Source organism: Schistocerca nitens, chromosome 4 (assembly GCF_023898315.1).
Source record: "Schistocerca nitens isolate TAMUIC-IGC-003100 chromosome 4, iqSchNite1.1, whole genome shotgun sequence".
Taxonomy (NCBI): domain Eukaryota; kingdom Metazoa; phylum Arthropoda; class Insecta; order Orthoptera; family Acrididae; genus Schistocerca; species Schistocerca nitens.
In genome coordinates this window covers 209,706,834-209,719,998 of record NC_064617.1, presented here as the reverse complement: position 1 = coordinate 209,719,998, position 13,165 = coordinate 209,706,834, and the positions used below count along the sequence as shown (strand labels likewise).

Sequence of the window (13,165 nt, the reverse complement as noted above, 5' to 3'; positions counted from 1 at the left end):
AATTCGCTAACGATTTCCGACATGAAATGTCCGATGCTGTTAGCTCCAACTGCCGTTCTGCGTTCAGAGTCTGTTTATCCCTGTCGTGCGGCCATAATCATGTCGGAAGCCTTTTCACATGAATCACCTCATACAAATGTCAGCTTCACCGCCGGCCGGTGTGGCCGAGTGGTTCTAGGCGCGACAGTCTAGAACCGCGGGATCGCTACGGTTGCAGGTTCGAATCCTGCCTCGGGCACGGATGTGTGTGATGTCCTTAGGTTAGTTAGGTTTAAGTAGTTCTAAGTTCTAGGGGACCGATGACCTCAGATGTTAAGTCCCATAGTCCTCAGAGCCATTTGAACCATTTGAGCAGCTTCACCAATGCATTGCCCTTTTATACATTGTGTACGCAACATTGCCGCCATCTATATACTTCCATATCGCCATCCCATTACTTTTGTCACCTTAGTGAACAATTCGTAATCCATTTATTACCCGACGGTTCCTTTTTAATTCATCAATCTTGTGGTTTAACGGTGACTATTTACGCAATGTTTTTTGATTCTTGATGTGTCTATGGATATATTATCAAAAGCGGCACTGCTGATTTCCATAACTCTTGATGTAAATAGTTTCTAATGATGCGTGTAGTTGTCACCTCAATGTATGATGGGGACTACATAGAAAAGTAGTACTCGTAAGAGAAATGTTGACTCATATGGTCCCAAATTCTAACTCTTAAAAATACACATGATCTGAGAAAAAAAAATTGTGGAGCATTATGTATTGAACGATCCTTGTAAGAGTTACACAGTCGCAAAAGTCGGCATGACTCCCATATTGCTTATAAACTGTTGAAGAAAGGCCTCAGAAAACAAGAAGACAGTATTAATAAGTAGTAAGAAGCGTCGCAGATCGTGGATCCCGCATACGAGGTCCTGCGGCTATCGGAAGCGGCGGGCTTTATCGTAACGGGCGCGAGCAGGGGCAGGTGTCTTCTGGGAGCGGAGCCTCCTATCTGCGCTGAGATGACGGCGCATTTCTCCACAATAAATACGCTGCATGACGCTGCACTTGGCCCAGACACGGCTGGACTCCAACGCACGACGCAGCTCTTGCAGTCAGGTAAGAATTTTGTTCGTCTTGGTCTGTCTAAAATTTTTCATAAAATTTGGTTGACACAACGTCCGCAACTGAGCATCGTGGATTCAGGCAGTAAACCGCTCCAGTTGGAACTAGTTTTTTTGGTTCAATCACGACCGGTTTCGGGCAGTTATAAACCCATCTTCAGCTGAACAAGAACATGATTCGCGTGGCCACCGCACACTAGAAACGAGACTGCGGGCGGTGACAGATGCACGTGAAGCCGAGATACGGTTATCGCGGCCTCATGTGCAGCTGTCACCTGGCGCAGTTTGGTGTCTAGTGAGCGGTGGCCACGCGAATCATGTTCTTGTTCACCTGAAGATGGGTTTATAACTGCCGAAACCGGATGTGATTGAACTTATAAAACTGTTTATCTCAATCTAAAATTTTTCTTTTGTGACCGGAGGCGAGGTCACGGTTCTTACGTAGTTATTGGAATATTTTGGATCAACAACGTACACTGAAGAGCCAAAGAAACTGGTACACCCGCCCAATATCGTGTAGGGCCCCCGCGAGCACGCAGAAGTGCCGAAACACGGCGTGACATGGACTAGACTAATGTTTCAAGTAGTGCTGGATGGAATTGACACCATGAATTCTGGAGGACCGTCCATAAATCCGTAAGAGTACGAGGGGGTGGAGATCTCTTCTGCAGAGCACGTTGCAAGGCATCGCAGATATGCTCAATAATGTTCATGTCTGGGGAGTTTGGTGGGCAACGGAGGTGTTTAAACTCACAACAGTGTTCCTCGAGTCACTCTGTAGAAATTCTGGACGTGTGGGGTGTATACTGTCCTGCTGGAATTGTCCGTCCGTCGAAATGCACAATAGACATGAAAGGAAGCAGGTGATCAGACAGGATGCCTACGAACGTGTCACCTGTCACAGTCGTATCTAGACGTATCATGGGTCTCATATCACTTGCAGGGGCCTTGTACATATGAAATTAGAATTACATATTCAGCTGCTGACGCGCGTTGATATACATCAACGGGAACAGGTGAAAATGTGTGCCTCGCCCGGGACTGGAACCCGGAATCTCCTGCTTACATGGCAGACGCTCTATCCATCTGAGCCACCGAGGGCACAGAGGATAGTGCGACTGCAGGGACTATCTTGCGCACGTCTCCCGCGAGCCCACATTCTCACCTTATATGTCCACACACTACATTCATAGTGTCCCTACCCAACACGCTCATTATTCGTGGAAGACATTCTTACCAAGTCCCGTAAGAGTTCGGGTAATATGTGTGCATCCGCACAGAAGAAGAAGGTCATGGCCGATATTACCAGAACTATATACTGTCCGAAAGAACAGACACCACATCCACATAAGTATATTGTACATATGAGGTTGTCTTGATACCCGTACACGTTCATCCGCTCGATATAATTTTGAAACGAGATTCGTCCGACGAGGCAACATGTTTCCAGTCATCAACAACCCAACGTCGGTGTTGACGGACCCAGGAGAAGCGTGAAGCTTTGTGTCGTGCAGTCATCAACGGTACACGAGTGGGGCTTCGACTTCAAAATTTAAACTGACTTAAATCTTGATAACATGCCATTGTAGCAGCAGCAGCAACCGATCTAACAACTGCTCCAGACACTTGTCTTATATAGGCGTTGCCGATCGCAGCGCCGTATTCTGCCGGTTTGCACATCCCTGTATTTGAATACGCATGCCTATACCAGTTTCTTTGGCGCTTCAGTGTATAATTACCAAGGCACTGAAGCCTTCGGTAGCACGAAAACCGACTCTACAGAAGGCTCCTGCTCTATCACAGTCTTTATTGACGTACACTGGTGTTGTCTTGGGCGTTAAATGTAGATGTCGTGTGACTAGGGCCTCGCGTCGGGTATACCGTTCGCCGGGTGCAAGTCTTCCGATTTGACGCCACTTCGGTGACTTGCGCGTCGATGGGGATGAAATGATGATGATTAGGACTACACAACATCCAGTCCCTGAGCGGAGAAAATCTCCAACCCTGCCGGGAATCGAACTCGGGCCCTTAGGACTTAGATTCTGTCGCGCTGACCACTCAGCTACCGGGGGCGGACATCTTGAGCATTGAACGTACAGCACATCTTCTTGTGCGTTACTCATTGTGATTCTGCGATTTCGTCAGATTTATTGAGAAAATTGTTCAAACGGTTGTATGGTCCGTGTGCACTGGTGTGCAAAACTTAAGTCGGAAAGCAGCTTTCGTATGATGAGTCACTGTCAAGTAACACAGCTCGGTGGAACTAGGAACTTATGTAAAGAACTGCTGCAGTATTGAGCAGGAGGTAATTGAAAGAAATACGCAATGAGACGAACAGAAGTGACACGTTTATTCAAAGACAGTAATTGCACTAAAGCACCCACAATTCAAGATGGTCCCTTGGACAAAGGGCGAGACATGGTTCTTAATTATATTTAAGATCAGCACTGATGGCAATGCATGCCCTGCAACGTGGCCCCATGCTGACAGCAAGGTTGGCAAGGACGTGTTGCGACAGGGCGTCCCATTCCTTCATCAACCTGGTTGGCAACTATTCGATGGTCATTGCTTCAGGTGGAGGTGCTACAGAACGTCTCCTCAACTCAAAGTATTCGATAGCACTTAAATTGGAAGAAAGGGTAGGCCAGTCCATTCGCGGAATATATCCCATCTCTAAGAGCTTCTCTACCTGCACAGTTAGATGCCATCTAAAACAGTCAGTGCCGAATGCACCCCTGAAAGGACGCACATGGGGAAGGCGTACAGTGACACAAAAACCTTGGTCAGTGAGTGTGCCGTGTTCAAACGTTGGAAATCAGTACGCTCTTGCAACATTATGTATCCGCACACTAACACCTGGACCACCAAAACCATTATGTTCGACAACGTGCCTGGCTGCATTGTGTGGTCCCACATATTGCCATATCTACATCTACATCTGCATTTATACTCCGCAAGCCACCCAACTGTGTGTGGCGGAGGACAGTTTGCGTGCCACTGTCATTACCCCCCTTTCCTGTTCCAGTCGCGTATGGTTCGCGGGAAGAACGACTGCTGGAAAGCCTCCGTGCGCGCTCGAATCTCTCTAATTTTACACTCGTGGTCTCCTCGGGAGGTATAAGTAGGGGGAAGCAATATATTCGATACCTCATCCAGAAACGCACTCTCTAGAAACCTGGACACCAAGCTACACCCCGACGCAGAGCGCCTCTCTTGCAGAGTCTGCCACTTGAGTTTGCTAAACATCTCCGTAACGCTATCACGCTTACCAAATAACCCTGTAACGAAACGCGCCGTTCTTCTTTGGATCTTATCTATCTCCTCTTTCAACCCGACCTGGTACGGATCCCACACTGATGAGCAATACTCAAGTATAGGTCGAACGAGTGTTTTGTAAACCACCTCCTTTGTTGATGGACTACATTTTCTAGGGACTCGCCCAATGAATCTCAACCTAGAACCCGCCTTATCAACAATTAAGGGAATTCCACTTCAAATCGTTCCGCACGCATACTCCCAGATATTTTACTGCTACCAGTGTTTGTTCCGCTATCATATAACTATACAATAAAGGATCCTTCTTTCTATGTATTCTCAATACATTACATTTGTCTATGTTAAGGGTCAGTTGCCACTCCCTGCACCAAGTGCCTATACGCTGCAGATCTTCTTGCATTTCGCTGCAATTTTCTAATACTGCTACGTCTCTGTATACTACAGCATCATCTACAAAAAGCCGCATGGAACTTCCGACACTATCTACTAGGTCATTTATATATATTGTGAAAAGCAATGGTCCCTTAACACTTCCCTGTGGCACGCCAGAGGTTACTTTAACGTCTGTAGACGTCTCTCCATTCAGAATAACATGCTGTGTTCTGTTTGCTAAAAACTCTTCAATCCAGCCACACAGCTGGTCTGATATTCCGAAGGCTCTTACTTTGTTTATCAGGCGATAGTGCGGAATTGTATCGAACGCCTCCGGAAGTCAAGGAAAATGGCATCTACCTGGGAACCTGTATCTAATATTTTCTGGGTCTCATGAACAAATAAAGCGAGTTCGGTCTCACACGATCACTGTTTCCGGAATCCATGTTGATTCCTACGGAGTAGATTCTGGGTTTCCAGAAATGACATGATACTCGAGCAAAAAACATGTTCTAAAATTCTACAACAGATCGACGTCAGAGATATAGGTCTATAGTTTTGCGCATCTGCTGGACGACCCTTCTTGAAAACTGGGACTACCTGTGCTCTTTTCCAATCATTTGGAACCTTCCGTTCCTCTAGAGACTTGCGGTACACGGTTGTTAGATGGGGGGCAAGTTCTTTCACGTACTCTGTGTAGAATCGAATTGGTATCCCATCAGGTCCAGTGGACTTTCCTCTGTTGAGTGATTTCAGTTGCTTTTCTATTCTTTGGACACTTACGTCCAACATTGTCAAACATGATCGTTTTTGTGGTCCAGGTGTTACGGTGTACGGATGCATAATGTTGCAAGAGGTACTGATTTCCAAACCTTTGAACACGACACACTCACCGACCAACGTTATTGTGTCATTGTACACCTTCCCCATGTACGTCTTTTGAGAGGTTCATTCTACCCTGACTCCATTTTAGGGTTCCGTACCACCTTCATCGAACCACCTTCACAACAATTGCCTATTATCCCAATGTCGTACAGCGCGCGGGAAAAAAACGAACACGTATATTAAACGATAATTAATTGAAACCCTCAGCTGCCGACAGGGGTTGTAGATACACCTCGATGGGGACAGATGAAAATGTGGACCCCGACCGGGGCTCGAACCCGGGATCTCCTGCTTACATGGCAGACGCTCTATCCATCTATATCTTTCAGTGCGAGCTCTGATTTCCCTTATTTTATTATGATCATCCTTCCTACTTATGAATGTCGGCGTCAACAAAATATTTTCACATTCGGGGGAGAAAGTTCGCGACTGAAATTTCGTGAGAAGATTCTACCGCAACGAAAAACGCCTTTCTTTTAATGATGGCCACCTGAAATCCCGTATCATTTCAGTGACACTCTCTACCCTACTTCGCGATAACACAAAACGTGCTGCCCTTCTTTGAACTTTCTCGATGTACTCCCTCAATTCTACCTGGTAAGGATCCCACACCGTGCAGCAGCATTCTAAAAGAGGGCGGACAAGCGTAGTGTAGGTAGACTCTTTCGAAGATCTGTTATATTTTCTAAGTGTCCTGCCAATAAAACGCGTCTTTCGTTAGCCTTCCCCACAATATTTTCTATGTGTTCCTTCCAGTTTAAGTTGTTCGTACTTGTAACTCCTAGGTATGTAGTTGAATGTACGGCCTGAGATATGAATGACTTATCGTGTAACCGAAATTTAAGGGCTTCCTTTTAGCACTCATGTGGATGACCTCACACTTTTCGTTATTTAAGGTCAATTTCCAATTTTTTCACTATCCAGATATCTTTGTTAAATGGTTTTGCATTTTTGTTCATCTTCTGATGACTTTACTAGTCGGTGAAAGACAGCATCATCTGCAAATAACCTAAGACGGCTACTCAGATTATCTCCTAAATCGTTTATAAAGATAAGGAAAAGCAAAGGGCCTATAACACTACCTTGGGGAGCGCCAGAAATCACTTGTACTCGATGACTTTCCGTCAATTACTACCGACTGTGACCTCTCTCATAGGAAATCACGAATCCAGTAACATAACTGAGACGATATTCCATATGCATGCAATTTCACTACAAGCCGCTTGTGTGGTACAGTGTCAAAAACCTTCCGGAAATCCAGAAATACGGAATCAATCTGAAATCCCTTGTGAGTAGCACTCAACACTTCATGCGAGTATTGAGCTAGTTGTGTTTCACAAGAACGACGTTTTCTAAATCCGTGTTGACTGCGTGTCAATAGACCGTTTTCTTCGAGGTAATTCATGATGTTCGAACACAATATTATGATCCAAAATCCTGCTGAATATCGACGTTAATGATATGGGCCTGTAATTTAGTGGATTACTCCTCCTTCCTTTCTTGAATATTTTGTGTGACCTGTACAACTTTCCAGTCTTTGGGTACGGGTCTTTCGTCGAACGAACGGTTTTATACGATTGTTAACTATGGAGGTGTATCAGCATACTCTAAAAGGAACCTGACTGGTATGCAGTGTGGACCGGAAGACTTGCTTTTGTTAATGATTTAAGTTGATTCACTACTCTAAGGATATCTATTTCTACCTAACTCATGTTGGAAGCTGTTCTCGATTCGAATTCTCGAATACTTACTTCAGTTTCTTTGGTGAAGGAATTTCGGAAGGTTGCGTTTAGTACCACGCCTATAGTATTTCCATTGCTATCGCGCAGAGAAGCCAGTGAGTGTGTCTTGCCGCTAGCATACTTCACATACGACCATAATCTCTTTGGATTTTCTGTCAGGTTTCGGGACAAAGTTTCGTTGTGGTAACTATTACAAGCATCTCGCATTGAAGTCCGCGCTAAATTTCGAGCTTCTATAAAAGATCGCCAATTTGGAGATTTTGTGTCAGTTTAAATTTATAATACATATGTTGATGCTCCCAAACTGACTCATTAAAGCCTATAGGGCTTCATAGAATAATGAAATTTGGAAAAAGCAAGGTTTCAAAGAAGAAATAAAGTAAAAAAAATTAGTAAACTTAATTTGTAGTAATATTACACAAAACTGTTTCTTTTGTTGTTTGTTATTCGACTTCAGTCTTAAAATTAAAACATCCTCAAAATTCTTGTAATGGCTGGGATCGATATCTCGCCAGTATCAGTGTTGATAACAGGCAAAAATAGTCGAGATTCTCGATTCTCGGGGTGGATGAACTGTCGGTGTACATAATTAAGTTTGTACGGAGCCCCACTCACACCTGGCCAACATTTATGGACGAAATTGCGCGACCGGATCGAGCTGTGTTGGTGGAGGACGTTTGGAAGGAGGGAGGTTTCGGTGAATGGACTGGCCCGTTCGTTCCCCCGACTTAAATCCCATCCAGCGCTTGAGAATATGTTGGGGAGACCGTTTTTTGGGGCAGTAAAGGCATTTTGCTGATTGATTTCTAACCACGAGGGCAAACAATCAATGCACATGGTTACTGCGAGACCATTAACAAATTGTGCCGCGCGGCGGCATTTTCAATTACGGCTGACATTATAAAGAAGCACTACAAAGCACACGTCGGCAGCAGCGATCATCCGTGATGTGGAGGCGGCCTTGTCTGCGGCTATCGATCAGAGAGGGTGCAGTTGTCTGCAACTTGTGGCTCACGTAGGCACCAGCGACGTCTGTCGCATGGGTTCTGATACCATTCTCAGTTCATTCAGGCGCTTGGCGGAGGCGGTGTACGTTGCTGGCCTTGCGCGTGGAGTGCGAACAGAGCTGGCAATTTACAGCAACGTTCCCAGCGTTGATCGGGGTCCTCTGGCTTGGAGCCGAGTGGAGGGTCTCAGCCAAAGGCTTGGTTTGCTCTGTGACAGTCTTGTCTGCAGATTTCTAGACCTGCATTATTCGGTGGGGAATTGTAGGATAGGTCCGTGGTGCACTACGCAACGGAAGCAGCTACTCGGATAGCAGAGCACTACCGAGTGCACACATGCGTATTTTTTAGGCTACCTGGTAATTTTAGGTACTCCGATGAACATTCGCCAGTCGATACGCAGATAGGAAAATCAGACCTCGTTCAGACACTTCGACTGTCTAAATTTTATCAGTAAATTGTCGAAGTATTCGTAGTAAAGTTCTCACGCTCAGATTGTTCTTGGAACCTAAGTAGAAGGCTCTGAGATATTTACCGAGCCATGTAATATTTATCGACAGGACAGTTTAGATAACGTTGGAAGGAGAGTGCTCCTTGCAGTCACAAAAATATTGTCTATTGATATATTGAGTGTGACAGTGAAATAATCTGGTCGAGTATAACACGTCTAGGTGAAACGAAGTTCATTGTTGGATGTTTTCATCGGCCACCTGATTCCGTTTGACAGTTCTAGAGTCATTCAAAGGAAGGCTACGTTCAGTAGTGCGTAAGTATCCAGATAATGTAATGCTAGTCGGAGGCAACTTTAACCTGTCGGATGAATCAATGGATTCAGGGGCCGCAGACAGACAGACTTGCGAAATACTTTTGGAAATGTTTTGCGAAAACTGTCTTGAGCTGTTAGTTCCGCGGCCGGCCGGAGTGGCCGAGCGGCTCTAGGCGCTTCAGTCTGGAACCACGCGACCGCTACGGTCGCAGGTTCGAATCCTGCCTCGGACATGGATGTGTGTGATGTCCTTAGGTTAGTTAGGTTTAATTAGTTCTAAGTTCTAGGGGACTGATGACCTCAGATGTTAAGTCCCATAGTGTTCAAAGCCATTTTTTTGTTAGATCCGCAGCCCACAAGTAGTAGAAATATCTTAGACCTTGTATCTACAAACAGATCTGACTTTATGGACGGCATCAGCGTACACAAGTGGATAAGTGATCATGATTTCACCAGCTATTGTGGTTACGAAAGTTAATAACTTAGTCAAGAAGGCCAGGAGATTGTTTCTGCTAGAAAGAACAGATAAGCAGTTGTTAGAACTTCACTTAGACAATGAATTGCAATCATTTAGTTCCAGTATGATGCAGGCAGAGGTATTATGGGCAAAGTTTAAAAAGACTGTAAACTGTGCTCTGGACAAGTATGTGCCTAGTAGGTGGATTAAGGACGGAAAAGACCATGGTTTAGTAACGAAATTTGGAAAATCCTGAAGAAGTAAAGGTTCTTGCGCAAATAATGACAGTCAAAGGTTAGTAGCGGTTCGTGCCTCTGTGAAAGCTCTACCACGAAGCATACAACTACTACCACTGTCATACATAGCAAAAGATCTGGTCGACAGACCGAGAAAAGTTCAGTCCGTCGCAAAGTCGCTAAGCGGGCCTCCAATCTGTCATTCGTTAACCAGTCTGATGTGACAGTTGAAGATAGAAAAACGAAAAGCGAAGTTTTTAAATTCCGTGTTTAAGAAACCGTTCACGCAGGGAAATTGTACAAACATACCGCCGTTCAACCATCGCACAGAATCCCGTATGAACGACATAGCAATAAGCATCCATGGCGAAGAGAAACAACTGAATGAATTGAAAACAAATAAGACGCCAGGCCTGGATCCCAATTCGGTTTTACAAAGTGTACCCTGCGGCGTTGGTCCCTTACTTAGCTTGCATTTATCGCGAATCTATCGCCCAGCGTTAAGCCCCAAGTGAGTGGAAAAAGCGCAGGTTGTAAGTAGGCTGTTTAGGTTTTTATGTTGATAATGCCACGTAGTGCTGTGTATGAAAATTGTTGGCTGCGTTGTGTGCAGTCTGTGGCTGGTTGGACTCATTGTTCGAATATTTTGTTTGTGTAGTGTGGGGCAGTTGGATGTGAACAGCGTGTAGCGTTGGGTAGTTGGAGGTGATCCGCCAGCAGTGGTGGATGTGGAGAGAGAGAGGCCAGAGTTTTGAGAGGTTACTATAAGCGGACGATCTGGACGTGTGTCCGCCAGAAAAAGGAAATTTGTAAAGACGGATGTCATGAATTGATAGATATGTATATATATAAGGTGAATTTTGAACACTATTAAAGTGAATACATTGTTTGTTCCCTATGAAAATCTTTCATTTGTTAACTATGCCTATCAGTAGTTAGTGCCTTCAGTAGTTAGAATCTTTTATTTAGCTGGCAGTATTGGCGCTCGCTGTATTGCAGTAGTTCGAGTAACGAAGATTTTTGTGAGGTAAGTGATTCATGAAAGGTATAGGCTATAACTAGTCAGGGCCATTTTTTTGTAGGGATTATCGAAAGTCAGATTGAGTTGCGCTAAAAATATTATGTGTCAGTTTAGTGATGATCAGAATAAGTAAAGTATAAAACTGGGTAATTTCCAAGAATGATTGCCTATCGAAGTCGCTGAGTCCAAACGATACATATCGAACGTGCGATCCTAAATCGATCAGGCGACTCGGGTGGCGAATTTTATGAGTATGTTTACGGTGGTCACTGCAGCAATGACAAAAGAAGACCGTTACAAAAATACTTGTAATTACAAAGGAGATGACTTACCTTACTCGTCGTCGGTGTTGTCGTCACGTGAAAGTCCATGTGATGTTTACACTACGGGAAGAATTCCCTTTTTGCCATTACTTCGCGGAAGTATGTAATTTAGAGCAACAAAGGGGAACGACGGAAAACAGAAAAAAATGACGATCACAAATAATTGATCACGACGCCCGTCACCACAGTCGCATGATCGATTTACAATCGCACATTCGATATGTACGTTTGGACACCGCGCCTTCGATAGGCAATCATTCTTGGATAATACCGAAAACTGTCTGAGTAAGTTGTTTTTTAGTCAGCTGTTTCTGTATCAAATAACCTAGAAGTTTACGAGCACAGTCGTTCTTAATTTTCCAAAGGGAACGTTTCAAGGTGACTCCTGCATAGAAGAAGGGTGAACGAATGGACACGCAAAATTACAGACCGACATCCTAAACATCACTTTGCTGCAGAATTCTATAACATATTCTCGGTTCGAATATAATAAATTTCCTAGAGACCGCAAAGCATTTGTTCACTAATCAATATGGGTTTAGAAAGCATCCCTCGTGTGAAACTCATCTTGCCCTCCTTTCATTTGATATAGTGCGATCTGTGGATGAAGGATAAGAGAGAGTTTTCTAAATTTCCGAAAAGCATTTGAGATGGTGTCCCACCACAGATTGTTAACGAAGGTACGAGCCTACGATACAGGTTCCCATATACGTGAATAGCCGAAGACTTCTTAAATAATAGAGTTCAGTATATTGTTCTTGACGGCTACCGTTTATCAGAAGTGCACCACGGAAGGGGGATAGGCCTACTATTATTTTCTGTATACATAAATGATCTGCCGGAGAAAAAAATGTTCAAATGTGTGTGAAATCTTATGGGACTTAACTGCCAAGATCATCAGTCCCTAAGCTTACGCACTACTTAACCTAAATTATCCTAAGGACAAACACACACACACCCATGCCCGAGGGAGGACTCGAACCTCCGGCGGGACCAGACGCACAGTCGATGACTGCAGCGCCTGAGACCGCTCGGCTAACCCCGCGCGGCGCCTGCCGGAGAGGGTGGGTAGCATTCTGCGGTTCTTTGCTGACGAAGCTGTGGTGTGCGGGAAGGTGTCAAAGATGGGTCACTACACAGTAGTATAAGATGACTTAAATAAAATTTCTTGTTGTTGTGATGAGTGGCAGCTGGCTATAAATGTAGAAAAATGTAAGTTAATGCAGATCAGTAGGGAAAACAACTCCGCAATGTTCGGACACAGAATCAGTAACGTGCTGCTTCACACAGTCACCTCGTTTAAATACGTAGGCATAACGTAAAAAGGAAACATCGAGTATACATTTAAGTGTCAGGAAGCCTTTTCTGAAAGTATTTGTACGGAGTGTAGCCATGTATGGAAGTGAAACGTGGACGATAAATAGTTTAGACAAACAGAGAATAGAAGCTTTCGAAATGTGGTGCTACGGAAGGATGCTGAAGATTAGATGGGTAGATCACGTAACTAATGAGGAGGTACTGAATAGAATTGGGGAGAAGAGAAATTTGTGGCACAACTTGACTAGAAGGGAGGTAAAAATCGTAGAGGGAGACCAAGAGATGAATACACTAAACAGATTCAAAAGGATGTAGGTTGCATCAGGTACTGGGAGATAAAGCAGTTTGCACAGGATAGAGTAGCATGGAGAGCTGCATCAAACCAGTCTCTGGACTGAAGTCCACAACAACAACAGCAACGTATAAAGCGATATAAAATGGAACGAGCATATGAGAATTGTGGAAGGGAAGGCGAATGGTCGACTTCGGTTTATTGGGAGAATTTTAGAAAAGCACGGTTCATCTGTAAAGGAGACCGCATATGGGGCGCTAGTGAGACCTGTCCTTGAGTAACACTCGAGTGTTTGGAAGACATGGAAGCAATTCAGGGGCGGGCTGCTAGATATGTTACCAGCAGGTTCGAACAACACGTAA

The 13,165-nt window shown here is 44.5% G+C and overlaps 1 protein-coding gene across 1 annotated transcript in view; it reads left to right on the top strand.

The window, feature by feature from the left end:
* Positions 1 to 1,066: 1,066 nt before the first annotated feature.
* The window catches only part of LOC126251453 (juvenile hormone epoxide hydrolase 1-like), a 107,417-nt gene continuing 95,318 nt past the window's right edge, over positions 1,067 to 13,165 (top strand). The window contains exon 1 of the mRNA XM_049951883.1: positions 1,067 to 1,107. The gene's annotated coding sequence lies outside the window, so the exon portion shown is untranslated. The remainder of the gene's footprint in view (positions 1,108 to 13,165) is intronic.